This window comes from Siphateles boraxobius, unplaced genomic scaffold, assembly GCF_051911475.1.
Source record: "Siphateles boraxobius isolate OS27281-9 unplaced genomic scaffold, OSU_SipBor_1 32, whole genome shotgun sequence".
Classification (NCBI taxonomy): Eukaryota; Metazoa; Chordata; class Actinopteri; order Cypriniformes; family Leuciscidae; genus Siphateles; species Siphateles boraxobius.
The window spans coordinates 5,817,798-5,832,500 of record NW_027508942.1 but is presented as its reverse complement, the minus strand read 5'-3'; the positions used below and the strand labels follow the sequence as shown (position 1 = coordinate 5,832,500).

General features: G+C 36.3%; 1 protein-coding gene across 3 annotated transcripts in view; it reads right to left on the bottom strand.

Moving 5' to 3' along the window:
- Positions 1-10,527: 10,527 nt before the first annotated feature.
- The window catches only part of celf6 (CUGBP Elav-like family member 6), a 179,507-nt gene continuing 175,331 nt past the window's right edge, over positions 10,528-14,703 (bottom strand). For all 3 annotated transcript variants that reach the window (XM_077194680.1, XM_077194681.1, XM_077194683.1), the window contains one exon: positions 10,528-11,946. The gene's annotated coding sequence lies outside the window, so the exon portion shown is untranslated. The remainder of the gene's footprint in view (positions 11,947-14,703) is intronic.

Sequence of the window (14,703 nt, the reverse complement as noted above, 5' to 3'; positions counted from 1 at the left end):
AGCAGTTCAGTGTGACACTAGACACATCGGAACAGAACAAACCGCTTCACATTATTAAACATTAATATGCATTATATCCTGCTGTAATAATCGAGCTGAGAGTTTCTGACTTTTACATGAAAAAAACCCCCCGTTTTATTAGAATTAATTCACTCTGCACCCCATTCCATTAATTATTCATTAATATTTGCCTTTTTAAAAACGATTTGCTACGAAACCCCTCATCCGATTAGCTATTCAGATGTGCTTAACACCATTATCTCAATGAATACAGCAACACATGCTAATGCTTCTGCTCAATCCTACAGAGTAAAAGCCACCGCAGAGTTTGTGTTAACATCATGAATGAAGAAGACGCGAGCTGGTCTACAGGACTGTGCTTTATTTAGAGTCGAAGCAGAATATAACCGTCTAGAGCTACAGAGATCATGAGCAGGAGGAAAACCCAGACTATCTTACAGCTCTGATTCACAAACACAACATCAGCCGAAGGCTTGAGTCTCTTCAAGTAAACGTGATTCTTTCAAAGATTCGAAAGACATTTCATTGCAAGACAAAAGAGAGTGTGTGGAAATGGATCGACCGCAGTACTAATGCGTCACACAAAAGATTAGAAAAGGATTACAGAATTTCAGAAAGAGTTTAGGAAGCTGTGAATGACATGGTCTCTCTGTGTGAAATCGAGGGAAATACACTTTGTGTCCGGCTGCTCGTGTCAGTTTGGTCCAAACTCAAAACAACTTTATAAGTGCTTATTCATTCACATCTCAAAGGAATAGTTCATTTGAAAAATCATTACACTCACAAATCATTATTTCTTTCTTCTGTTGAACACAGACGGTGTGAAGATTCTTCAAAATGTTCCATTAGTGTTCCAATCAAGAAATAACAGCATATGGATTTGGAACGCATTCATTTTTTGGAACGTTTCATTTTTTTGGGGAACATTTTTGGGACATGCACATGGACTTGAAACGTTCAATTTTTTTAACGTTTCATTGAAACAAGTTTAATTCTTTGAAGGTTTCATTTTTGCAACATGTTTCTTTTTTTTGGAACAGCAAAAAATGAAACGTGTTCATAAAACATAATTTTTTAAACACTTTCAAATAATTCCACATAATGGAACATGTTTCATTTTCCCAGCCCATTTGGAACATGTTTCATTTTATTTCATTTTGGGACATGTTACATTTTTGGGGACATGTTTCATTATTTGGAACATGTTTCATTTTCCCAGCACATTTGGAACATGTTTCATTTTATTTCATTTTGGGACATGTTACATTTTTGGGGACATGTTTCATTATTTGGAACATGTACCATTTCAGGACATTTGGAACATGTTTCATTTTTTCAACACATTTGGAACATGTTTCACTTTATTTCATTTTGGGACATGTTACATTTTTGGGGACATGTTTCATTATTTGGAACATGTATCATTTCAGGACATTTGGAACATGTTTCACTTTATTTTTGTTTCATGGATTTGGAACATGTTTCATTTTATTTTTGTTTCATGGATTTGGAACGTGTTCCTTTAAGATGATTATCACATTAAAATAGCCCCTCATTAATATTCGTTGGGACTGTTTTGAAGCCTCATTGGCTGTAAAGGCTCGGCATATGAACGTAAGCTAATGATCATGAGTAGATGAACCAAAACACAAACAACCAGCACATTCAAAACCTCCTCACAGTTCATTTCATCTAAAGAAACAGAAGACATAAAATAAGACATGAAAGCAATTATTAGAATACAGTTTCAAGGCAAATATCTGGTATCAAATAGTTTTTCCAAAAGAAGAACTTTTTTTTTTTTGGTTACAGAAACACGGTTGCAGTGAATGAATATTGAGCCTCAGACATTATTCTCTAATGTACAGTAAACATGACCAGACTCTTAATGTCCAAGCGCTCCAGGGAGGAAGTGATGTCATGACAATTAAAACTTAATGACACTGATGATTCAGACATCTTCAACAAAATAAAATAAATTCAAGCAAAGACTTTTGTAATATGAGAGCCTCAACACAAGAAATATTTTTTCTAGAATACGCATCATAAATAATTTTTTATAGCTTTCCTCTCTTAAACTCAGTGAAATATATTAATTATTAATTGTCTTTATCCCCCCTTGTTCTAGTAGTAAAGTAAAAAAAAAAAACAAAAAAAAATGATATCAGCAAAATTTAAAGGCAGCACACAGATACTTCTCTCCAAAAATAAAAAATTAACGAGTTATGAATGATAAATAATAGTTTATGGTAATCGAGTACAAATAATGATACAAGATCAAAAAGGAAATGTGAGGTATTAAATCCAAAATCATATAAATTTCATTAAAGTACCAACATGGTGTAAAAATATTTCATTTAAATAACATATAATGGCTGTTTTCACATCATGGTATGAGAATCGGATTTTTTGCATTGCAGTTATGAGAATTTGAGTAAGAACTGTCATGAAAATAATGCAAAAAATCTCATAATTTCTTATTTCTTTCAGATTATTTTGCGGTGCGATATGACACAGACATGAGCCACTGACATAATGTGTCACATAAGCGTGTGTATTGAAAAACTAACAGCTCGTTAAACTCTTAAACTCCTAGTGGACAAAACTCTCTGCTATTCATTTACACATCCATAATCTCTGAATATGCTCATGTAAACGCCAACATAACTCCTGGAAGGGTAGAAAAATCTTAAAAACTAACTCATCTAGATACGCTCAGTACTGAACCTGCAATAAATACAGAAAAATCAGTCAAAATGACCTGGGAGCAAAGTCAAAAGGTACCCAGGACCCGATGCCCCACCCTGATGATAAAGCCCCGCCCCCTCACCCACCCCAGTAAACAGCCCCGCCCCCTCACCGCCCCCAGTAAACAGCCCCGCCCCCTCACCCACCCCAGTAAACAGCCCCGCCCCCTCACCATAACCCCACCCTGATGAAACAACCTCACCCAGATTAAACCCCGCCTCTTCACTATAACCCCACCCTGATTAAACAACCCCGCCCTGATTAAACAACCCCGCCCCTTCACTATAGACCTTATGTAGCCACGCCCCTTTTCAGCGCTGCGCTCGTTGTCAATTGTCTTTCGGTCTGTATTTTCACAGCGATCCTGCGTATTTATAAATGAACGGCTCGTTTTAAATTCGTCCCTGTCTACTGATATTTATTAAGACATCTGCTTTAAACATTACAATCCTCATGATAACTTTCGTTAACTTTACACTAAGTAACACCACTTCAAAAGCTAATTAGTCCTGGACAGCAATGCCATAGAAATATACAGAGCGACCGCAAAAACTGAAGTTCAAAGACAATATTCTAAAGATGGCTGCGCCCTTGTTTCTTTGGCGCATAAGGTCTATAACCCCACCCTGATTAAACAAGCCCCGCCCCTTCACCAGAACCCCGCCCTGATTAAACAAGCCCCACCCCTTCGTCATAACACCACCCCTTTACTATAACCCCGCCCCCACCCTGTGCTATGATCTATTCAGATTATATTAACAACACGCTGGACGAAGCTAAGCTAACATAGCAAAGTCTCTATAGGGTTTGCTAGCTATACTGATGTCAAAACGTGACAGAATAAAAAACAATTGGCCTTTTTTTGCTTTGCTTTGAATTGTAGCGTTGCTATCAGACATGATTGCACATTTTCTCTGGGCTGCATTGACCACTGAGGTCAGATGAAATGACGGTGAGTTTCAGACGAGTGCAGTTTCTAAGTTGCGTCGGACAACATGTCAGGAGCCCGAGAGGATCCACAAACCATGACATCATCGAGACTGATGCCCTGAGAGTTTATAAAGATCTGTGGTCTTTCAGGTTTTGCGTCTGAATGCTTTTCCAACGCTCTCTAAAATCTCGTTTCCGCTTGATATGAAGCAAATCTCACTCATTTCACACAAAAAACAAACAAATGTTAAATCATTTTCCCCCGTCTAAAAAGGTTCCTTTAATTATTTCTTGACTTTTAGTCGATTAGATTTGACTTCAGCTATTTTCAGGAACGGTCGAGCCCTGTGGGCATCCGCTGGAAACGGGCTCTTCGGCCCCTTAATGAACCCCAAACGGCCCCTTAACGAACACCAGCTCGGAATGCAAATGCACAGATCAGACGTGCGCATGACACAAATACGATTGAACAGAGGCTACACACACACACACACACCATACAGATGAACTGGACCTCATAGATTTTGTGTTCTTCACTCTTAACTACGTTGGCACTGAAATCCTGATTCTGAGGGCGTTTACACACTTTCACAAACCCTTCACTTTCCATCAAACTCAATCTCCAGCTCTAACTGAAACTCCTCAGTGAACTGAAACGAGAGGAACAGTGTGTGAAGACGACTGGTAAATTTAGCATGTACTTCTGCTCTGACTAGAGATATACGGCACTTTAACCTTCTGACCTCACTGAATCAGCATCTTTATTGTAGGAGACACGAGCCGTGTGAAACTAGACTGTACGATGGATGACGTGACGTGAATCTGCAAAATACTGTTCTTAAAAACACTATTTCAATGCTTGAGAGTAATCTGTGCTTTGCTGATCACAGGGTCATTGAACACTAGCAGGTGTTTTATCAAAATAAAAAAGGTGCATTTAATGTTTCCTTACTCTGTAGTTTTTGTTTTCCAGTACAAGTAATCTATCATTATTAAATCTAGATCTATTACTCCAAAAGCAAAATGACTGGAGATATTGAATTTCTGCGTAAAACAAGAACAAATATCTGCTAATGGGGGCAGAAAAATTTACTTTAATTCAATGGGAAAACAAGCTTACACAAGAATTTTCTTTTTCTTGTTTTAATCAAAAATGTACTTAGCCCAGCACATGACATGCAGACAAAAAATATATATATCGTGGCCACAAATTATGAATTTGTTCCCTCGATTTGTGTGATTTCCTAAAACGAGGCAGCGAATTATTATATTGTGTGCACGATTTAGTAAAACGAGGGAATTAATTATTATATTGTGCGCACGATGTAGTCAAACGAGGGAACGAATTATTATATTGTGCGCACGATTTAGTAAAACGAGGGAATTAATTATTATATTGTGCGCACAATGTAGTAAAACGAGGGAACGAATTATTATATTGTGCGCACGATTTAGTAAAACGAGGGAATTAATTATTATATTGTGCGCACAATTTAGTAAAACGAGGGAACGTATTATTATATTGTGCGCACGATTTAGTAAAACGAGGGAACAAATTATTATATTGTGCGCACGATTTAGTAAAACGAGGGAACTGATTATTATATTGTGCGCACAATTTAGTAAAACGAGGGAATTAATTATTATATTGTGCGCACAATTTAGTAAAACGAGGGAACGAATTATTATATTGTGCGCACAATTTCGTAAAGCGAGAGAACGAATTATTATATTGTGCGCACAATTTAGTAAAGCGAGAGAACGAATTATTATATTGTGCGCACAATTTAGTACAGCGAGAGAACGAATTATTATATTGTGCGCACAATTTAGTAAAACGAGGGAACAAATTATTATATTGTGCGCACGATGTAGTAAAACGAGGGAACGAATTATTATATTGTGCGCACGATGTAGTAAAACGAGGGAACGAATTATTATATTGTGCGCACGATTTAGTAAAACGAGGGAATTAATTATTATATTGTGCGCACAATGTAGTAAAACGAGGGAACGTATTATTATATTGTGCGCACGATTTAGTAAAACGAGGGAACAAATTATTATATTGTGCGCACAATGTAGTAAAACGAGGGAACGTATTATTATATTGTGCGCACGATTTAGTAAAACGAGGGAACGTATTATTATATTGTGTGCACGATTTAGTAAAACGAGGGAACGAATTATTATATTGTGCGCACGATTTAGTAAAACGAGGGAATTAATTATTATATTGTGCGCACAATGTAGTAAAACGAGGGAACGTATTATTATATTGTGCGCACGATTTAGTAAAACGAGGGAACAAATTATTATATTGTGTGCACGATTTAGTAAAACGAGGGAACGTATTATTATATTGTGTGCACGATTTAGTAAAACGAGGGAACAAATTATTATATTGTGTGCACGATTTAGTAAAACGAGGGAATTAATTATTATATTGTGCGCACAATTTCGTAAAGCGAGAGAACGAATTATTATATTGTGCGCACAATTTCGTAAAGCGAGAGAACGAATTATTATATTGTGCGCACAATTTCGTAAAGCGAGAGAACGAATTATTATATTGTGCGCACAATTTAGTAAAGCGAGAGAACGAATTATTATATTGTGCGCACAATTTAGTAAAACGAGGGAACAAATTATTATATTGTGCGCACAATTTAGTAAAACGAGGGAATTAATTATTATATTGTGCGCACAATTTCGTAAAGCGAGAGAACGAATTATTATATTGTGCGCACAATTTCGTAAAGCGAGAGAACGAATTATTATATTGTGCGCACAATTTAGTAAAACGAGGGAATTAATTATTATATTGTGCGCACAATTTCGTAAAGCGAGAGAACGAATTATTATATTGTGCGCACAATTTCGTAAAGCGAGAGAACGAATTATTATATTGTGCGCACAATTTCGTAAAGCGAGAGAACGAATTATTATATTGTGCGCACAATTTCGTAAAGCGAGAGAACGAATTATTATATTGTGCGCACAATTTCGTAAAGCGAGAGAACGAATTATTATATTGTGCGCACAATTTAGTAAAACGAGGGAACGAATTATTATATTGTGCGCACAATTTAGTAAAACGAGGGAACGAATTATTATATTGTGCGCACAATTTCGTAAAGCGAGAGAACGAATTATTATATTGTGCGCACAATTTAGTAAAGCGAGAGAACGAATTATTATATTGTGCGCACAATTTAGTAAAGCGAGAGAACGAATTATTATATTGTGCGCACAATTTAGTACAGCGAGAGAACGAATTATTATATTGTGCGCACAATTTAGTAAAACGAGGGAACGAATTATTATATTGTGCGCACGATGTAGTAAAACGAGGGAACGAATTATTATATTGTGCGCACGATTTAGTAAAACGAGGGAATTAATTATTATATTGTGCGCACAATGTAGTAAAACGAGGGAACGTATTATTATATTGTGCGCACGATTTAGTAAAACGAGGGAACAAATTATTATATTGTGCGCACAATGTAGTAAAACGAGGGAACGTATTATTATATTGTGCGCACGATTTAGTAAAACGAGGGAACGTATTATTATATTGTGTGCACGATTTAGTAAAACGAGGGAACGAATTATTATATTGTGCGCACGATTTAGTAAAACGAGGGAATTAATTATTATATTGTGCGCACAATGTAGTAAAACGAGGGAACGTATTATTATATTGTGCGCACGATTTAGTAAAACGAGGGAACAAATTATTATATTGTGTGCACGATTTAGTAAAACGAGGGAACAAATTATTATATTGTGTGCACGATTTAGTAAAACGAGGGAATTAATTATTATATTGTGCGCACAATTTCGTAAAGCGAGAGAACGAATTATTATATTGTGCGCACAATTTCGTAAAGCGAGAGAACGAATTATTATATTGTGCGCACAATTTCGTAAAGCGAGAGAACGAATTATTATATTGTGCGCACAATTTAGTAAAGCGAGAGAACGAATTATTATATTGTGCGCACAATTTAGTAAAACGAGGGAACAAATTATTATATTGTGCGCACAATTTAGTAAAACGAGGGAATTAATTATTATATTGTGCGCACAATTTCGTAAAGCGAGAGAACGAATTATTATATTGTGCGCACAATTTCGTAAAGCGAGAGAACGAATTATTATATTGTGCGCACAATTTAGTAAAACGAGGGAATTAATTATTATATTGTGCGCATGATGTAGTAAAACAAGAGAACGAATTATTATATTGTGCGCACAATTTCGTAAAGCGAGAGAACGAATTATTATATTGTGCGCACAATTTCGTAAAGCGAGAGAACTAATTATTATATTGTGCGCACAATTTAGTAAAACGAGGGAACGAATTATTATATTGTGCGCACAATTTCGTAAAGCGAGAGAACGAATTATTATATTGTGCGCACAATTTCGTAAAGCGAGAGAACGAATTATTATATTGTCCGCACAATTTAGTAAAACGAGGGAACGAATTATTATATTGTGCGCACAATTTAGTAAAACGAGGGAACGAATTATTATATTGTGCGCACAATTTCGTAAAGCGAGAGAACGAATTATTATATTGTGCGCACAATTTAGTAAAGCGAGAGAACGAATTATTATATTGTGCGCACAATTTAGTAAAGCGAGAGAACGAATTATTATATTGTGCGCACAATTTAGTAAAACGAGGGAACAAATTATTATATTGTGCGCACAATTTAGTAAAACGAGGGAATTAATTATTGTATTGTGCGCACAATTTCGTAAAGCGAGAGAACGAATTATTATATTGTGCGCACAATTTCGTAAAGCGAGAGAACGAATTATTATATTGTGCGCACAATTTAGTAAAACGAGGGAACAAATTATTATATTGTGCGCACAATTTAGTAAAACGAGGGAACGAATTATTATATTGTGCGCACAATTTCGTAAAGCGAGAGAACGAATTATTATATTGTGCGCACAATTTAGTAAAACGAGGGAACAAATTATTATATTGTGCGCACAATTTAGTAAAACGAGGGAACAAATTATTATATTGTGCGCACGATTTAGTAAAACGAGGGAACGAATTATTATATTGTGCGCACGATGTAGTAAAACGAGGGAACGTATTATTATATTGTGCGCACGATGTAGTAAAACGAGGGAACGAATTTAGTATTTAGTATTTTTTTTAATCATTTTTCATAAAACAAGTCATTTTATATCTTTATATCATAACAGATCTTCAGTCATTTTGCTTCTCTAGTAAATGTATCTTGATTTAAGAATGTTTAGATATTTGTCCTGGCAAACAAGACAGAAACACTGAGGAATAAAATCTTTTTTTCTTTTGTAGTGTGTATGCAAACATGAACATTTGGCACTTCTTAAACCTCTTACAAACTAATCTAAAGCTTTCGCTTCAGTTTCACGAAGGACTGCTCATGATGAATCCAGAACGAGTTTCTGGGATGAGAATATGCAGCGTATATATTCATGATAATAATGATAACACAGATCATCATTCGCATGAAACACATTGGCAGGTTTTTAACTATAACTAGTGCAAATTGTAATGATTAAGAAATGTTTTCAAGCAAGTGGCTTTATCAGCACAGAATGGAGTAAATAAAACTATACTGGTTACAAAGATCGGTGAGACAAAAAAACAATCATAATTATGAATAATGCAGCAAAATTACTGAAGGGAGAGCAAAGTTTGATGAGTTGCACACATGGGCAGGCCGTTACCTCATCAGTATCTGTCCATCGTTCACAGAAAGATTAATATCAGCGCTCAAGGGCAGGCAGCATGGCAGAATTGCATGGTTTTGGTCCTTTGGGATCCTGGAGGGTGCGTCTTTTTTAAAGGAAAACAGCAACGTCTCTTATGCTGGCATGAAGGTCAAGAGGTCAGGTTTGGTCATTGACACCCGGATTTCTCTCCTCAAATCTTAGTCGTACGACGTCGATGACTAGATAAAGACCTGCCCATTGAGAAATGTTAACTATGAACTCTCAGAAAGATGGAAGAATGGGGATAACGGTGATTACATAATATCTACACATGGAAGAGGAATAAAGATGTCAATGAATCTCTGGTGGCCAAATGTCGAGGTGAATAACTGTTGTTTTTAAGGCCTGATCATCATAAACAGGATAAATGTGAAACTGCACAAAAACATTACACTTAATTCAATTTGTTCTTAATTCATTTTCTGACGACACTGACATAATTATTTTCTTATTTTTAAGTGCCCCTATTACGTTATTTTAAAGGCTCCTTTTAAAGGCGTCTCCTAGAACAGGTTCACACGCATTCAAGCTCAAAATACACATTAATCTTCTCTTAATATCCACTGCACATCAGCTCATCTCTCAGTGTCTGAAACACTTCGATGAAAGATTCAGCCTCTCTAAGCTCCGCCTCTCTGAGAGATACTCTGCTGTGATTGGTCAGAAAGCAAACGCTCATTATCATATCTGAATCTCAGCTCTTGATACGAACAGTAACGATGGCGTGGGTTTTACCGTATCAATCTCATCAAAGTGGATTTGCTTTGTCAGCAGAAAACAGCGTCTTCTCAACACGAACAACACGAACCAAACTCTTCCAGTCTCAGATACACTACAGTGTTTGAGGGCGGAGCTAAGAGACGCTGCTCAGCCAATCAACATCACAGGCTGGCATTATGCAAATTAGTTACATAGGTTTGTAACAGACTGGAATTACTGACGACTCGTTTCAGCAGTTCAACATTATACATTCACAAACAGCTCTATTACACACTACATTAAAGGGAATATTTTAAAAAGCATAATAGGGGCACTTTAAGCATAAACCCTTTCAGTAAACAAGACTTAATATCTTTAGCCATATCTTGATTTAAGAATGTTTAGATATTTGTACAAACAAATGAATGAGAGGATTGACAGATGAACGGCGGATTACAGCACAGATGAAGGTCTATAACCGCTGATGACGAAGGATGTGCAGCGAGATCATGTGCGTTTAGTGCTTTGAGAAGTTTTAGACCAGCAACAGACCAATAAACATCTGAGTAAGTGAAGGGATATCAAAAACATCACCGTTTCTTTCCGCTTCGGTTCATTTGGCAGTTTCAGTAGCTATCGACCTTCCTCCGTTCAGTGTCATTAAAGTCCAAACTTCTGAATCCTTCGTTCTCTCCGAGTATAAAGAGCACGGAAAGGAAAACACGCGCCACATCCGATCATCTTGACTGTGGATTGTCGCTTAAACACAAAGGCTTCTGGGATCCCGGACGCTGTCGGACAGACTTCCACACGTTTCCTCGTTCGTTCCAATAGTGGAATGGAGAAAGAGCACAACATGATGAAGGATATTACCCAGCAGGCCGAGGAGAGAGTTCGTTTTCATCTGTACAGTTTCCTTCCCTTCTTCTTTACAAGTTCAAGTATTATCTTCTCTAATAAAAATAAATAGAAAACATGAAAAATGAGCAACTCTACTCCTATATTCTACTTTTCTAATCTACGTCTCGGTGCAAGAAACAGCTACCAGAGCAAAACCAGGGTCACATGACCGTCTTTTTACACCGGCCGCTCGACACACACCTACAGATTTACTTTCTTCTACTGTTAACATTAGTAATCATTATACTCGCAGCTACAAGGTAAGAGTTTTTTTTTATATATATATATATATATTTATATACTTTTAAAAAGCATGTAGTCCTTTGGTCCCTATTTTCTAAGGAATGATGCATGTAGATATTCCTGGATTCTCTTCCAGAGCGCAGATCACGCGATACCAGTGTAGGCACGAAAACCAAAATGGCAGCAGGCTGGTGTGTGTGTGTGTGTGTGTCTGTGTGTAATCAATGCATTTACATGAGGATTTCAAAATAGTTTTGTATGTGTGCATGTAAAGGCGAGAATAGGTGTGCATTTGTATATATGTTTGTTTGTTTATGCATGCTTTGAGCATAACGTGTTCATAAAGTTTTTTTTTCTCAATCTTGTCTTAAAAAAACAAAACGAAAAACAGCAGCAAAAAAGTTGGTCTCTGCAAAATGCAAAAAAGCATCCTGCAAATTCTGAAGCAAAAAAAAAAAAAAGAATAAAGTTGGCAGAAAAAATCCTCTGTGTTCCAGTTTTCCCAGCTCTCAGTGATTTTCCCACAGAATCCGGGGAGCGCTCGCCTCCTGTGATATGTAGCAGAGCAAAAGTCTTGTGACTTGTGGAAATAAGGTGTTGTAGTCTTTCATCCTGACAGAGAGAACGAGAGAGACAGAAGAAAAGAAGCAGATGCTGAATTAAAGAGGATTCTAGCAGCTCAAAACTCCTGAATCCTTCATCATTTACAGATGCTGTCCCTGGAAAACCAGAATCTCATCGACTCATATTCCACCCCAAAATCAAGAAATTATATAATGCAGAAGAAAATAAAGCTTATTTTATTTTTTGCATCAAGTGACATCATTTTCATTTTTTCATGACAATTATACATTTTTCTCCCACACATTTTCATTATATGTGCAGATGTTTTACTTTTGAGCTTGCTTCTATTTTTCTGTATTTTTAATGCATTTCTGTAAAGATTTTACTCAAGAAAATCAGCAAGCAGTGCAATACTAGCATATATATAAACTTTACATAGGCCTACTTTCTAAAAGGCATAATTACCATACAATACAATTTTGAAATATTTTTCCTTTTTTGTATCACATTATAGGAAGAAATGCTCTTATTTGTCATAAAAATAAATAATGAACAATAATGCAGGAAATCAGTATTTAAAAACGTGTATATGTATATATATATATATATATATATATACACACAATATTGACAAAGAAAATAGAAAATATTATTATTAGTAGTACATGACTTAAACTTAAGTTACATAACATAATAAATTAGAGCATTTGTGAATAGCTGGAAACTACTGTGTTTAATAAAATATATATATACTGTATATTTGATTTTGGAGTGAGATATATGTTATATATATATATATATATGTTTTTGACATAAAGAAGCTCTGGATGAAAGTTTTTGTGAATGTGTTTTCTAGGACTTATTTAAAATACTTCTGTGTGAATAAACAAGATGATGAACAATCACTGTCTTACTGTTTGATAACACATACGGTTTGATTTCAACATCAAAACCTACACAAATATGGAAATATGCACAAAGTAACCAGCAACTACAAGACAGAAGCAATAAAAGCAACGGCAGGACAGTTTTCCATTGACTGATCATTTTCAGACAGCACAATCGCAGACAATAAAACATATCTAATGTTTAATATACATCTATGAGATCATTAAGTGTTTATGTGCTCAATCTGCTTGTTTGTTGCCAACAAACATGATAAAATCCTATTTCAAATTTACAGCAGAGGAAAATATACTCATTATTGTCATATGTTCTATAAACTGCTATACTAGATGTCAATGTGTTTAATCTGATCGTGATCTGATTAAAGCTTCCAGAATTGAAATGATCCTCCGCAAACACTGTAATATACAGTCCACACAGCAGCAATAACACCTGAATGCATTACAACTTATTGATTTTTCTCGAGAAATGTAAAGACGTTGACTTGGAATGAAATAGTAAACATCACTAATGATCAGGGTTGAATCTACAAGCAAAACTATTTCAGTATTCCTGAATTCCCAACATATCCTGATGAAAACTGCATATAGCAAAAGTGAGATGTCTCGATTCATTAACACTTGTTATGTGTGAGTGTTCTAATCTATATGTCATTGCAGTTTCCCTGGTAGATCACCTGCAATCAACCGGTTAATTGGTGTCACCTGACGGAAGCTACTTTAAATCTAGGACGCATGCTCGCTCTCTCTCTCGTCTTGCAGCCGGCAGAGCAGTAGCTGTGTTTTGCTTCTACAGTCCCCTTTTTCCTTTTTATATTAAATAAACTTTCTTTTAATTGGCAGACTTCTGTCTTTGTGTCCTTTATGTTGCGTCCCTAGAGCCGGGGTTGTAACCTAATGGGGGCTGGTCCAATTTGGTTGGTAAAAAGTATTTTTTGGGGACTGCTTTTGTTTATTCCCTTTGATTGAGATAATTTGGTGAGTATGGTTGTTTGAGTATTTTTGAATATATGCATGAGTTTTCCCGGTTAGGTAGGGTGAGAGTTCCAGCTGGGATGATTACTCAATCCTTCCATCGGTTCACACTTTTGTTATTTTTCCTTTTTTGTTTTCGAGGTTATTCTGGCTGGAGACTTGTTCTCTGTCGGGGGTAAGCATTTCAGAACTGTGACCATTGATAGATTGGTTCACAGTTGCTGAGTTTTTGCTTTTAAAGTCGCCTCGTGCCCGGTACACCTCAGAAGATAGATAGGAATTAGAAGTGTTAGGCAGGTGTCCGGGTGTATCTCATGTGTTTTTGTATTGTGTTTGAGCTCAGCAACCATGCTCACTATTTTGATGGAGGTGAAAGCGGAATCCTTGAGTTAGGTGAGTTGAACTTTTTTTTGAGGTACTGTAGTGTTTATTTGGTCCATGATCCTAACTTTAGTGTGTTAGCAATGTTTGTGTGAAGTTCCTTTGTGGACTTTAGTGTAGACGAATGCCCAGTATTGCCTTTAGATGTTTGTGATTGCTTGGGGTGAGTAATCTTCTGTGTTTGGGTTAGTTCTACTTCTGGTTAAAGCTTTGTTTGAGAGCATGTGTGCTGCTTTTGTCATTTTTGTAGCAGTGTGTAATTGGACCTGTTGTGTCGGCTGAACTTCTGTGTAGGAGCTAGTGTTACTACTTAAGTGTAGTTAGTGTTGAGTTTAGTAATGGCTTCTTTAGAAGACTTCCCAAAGGAACCTTCGGAAGAGTTACTTGAGTTTTTTTTACAAAGGATCAACTTTTGCTGTTGTCCTCTCATTATGAAATTCCCATCACAAGTAGTGAGAAGCGACTGAAGGATGGTGTGAAGGAAATCATTAGAAGTGTTTTGATTGACAATGGTGTCTTAAAAGTTAAGCAGTTTTCCCCACAA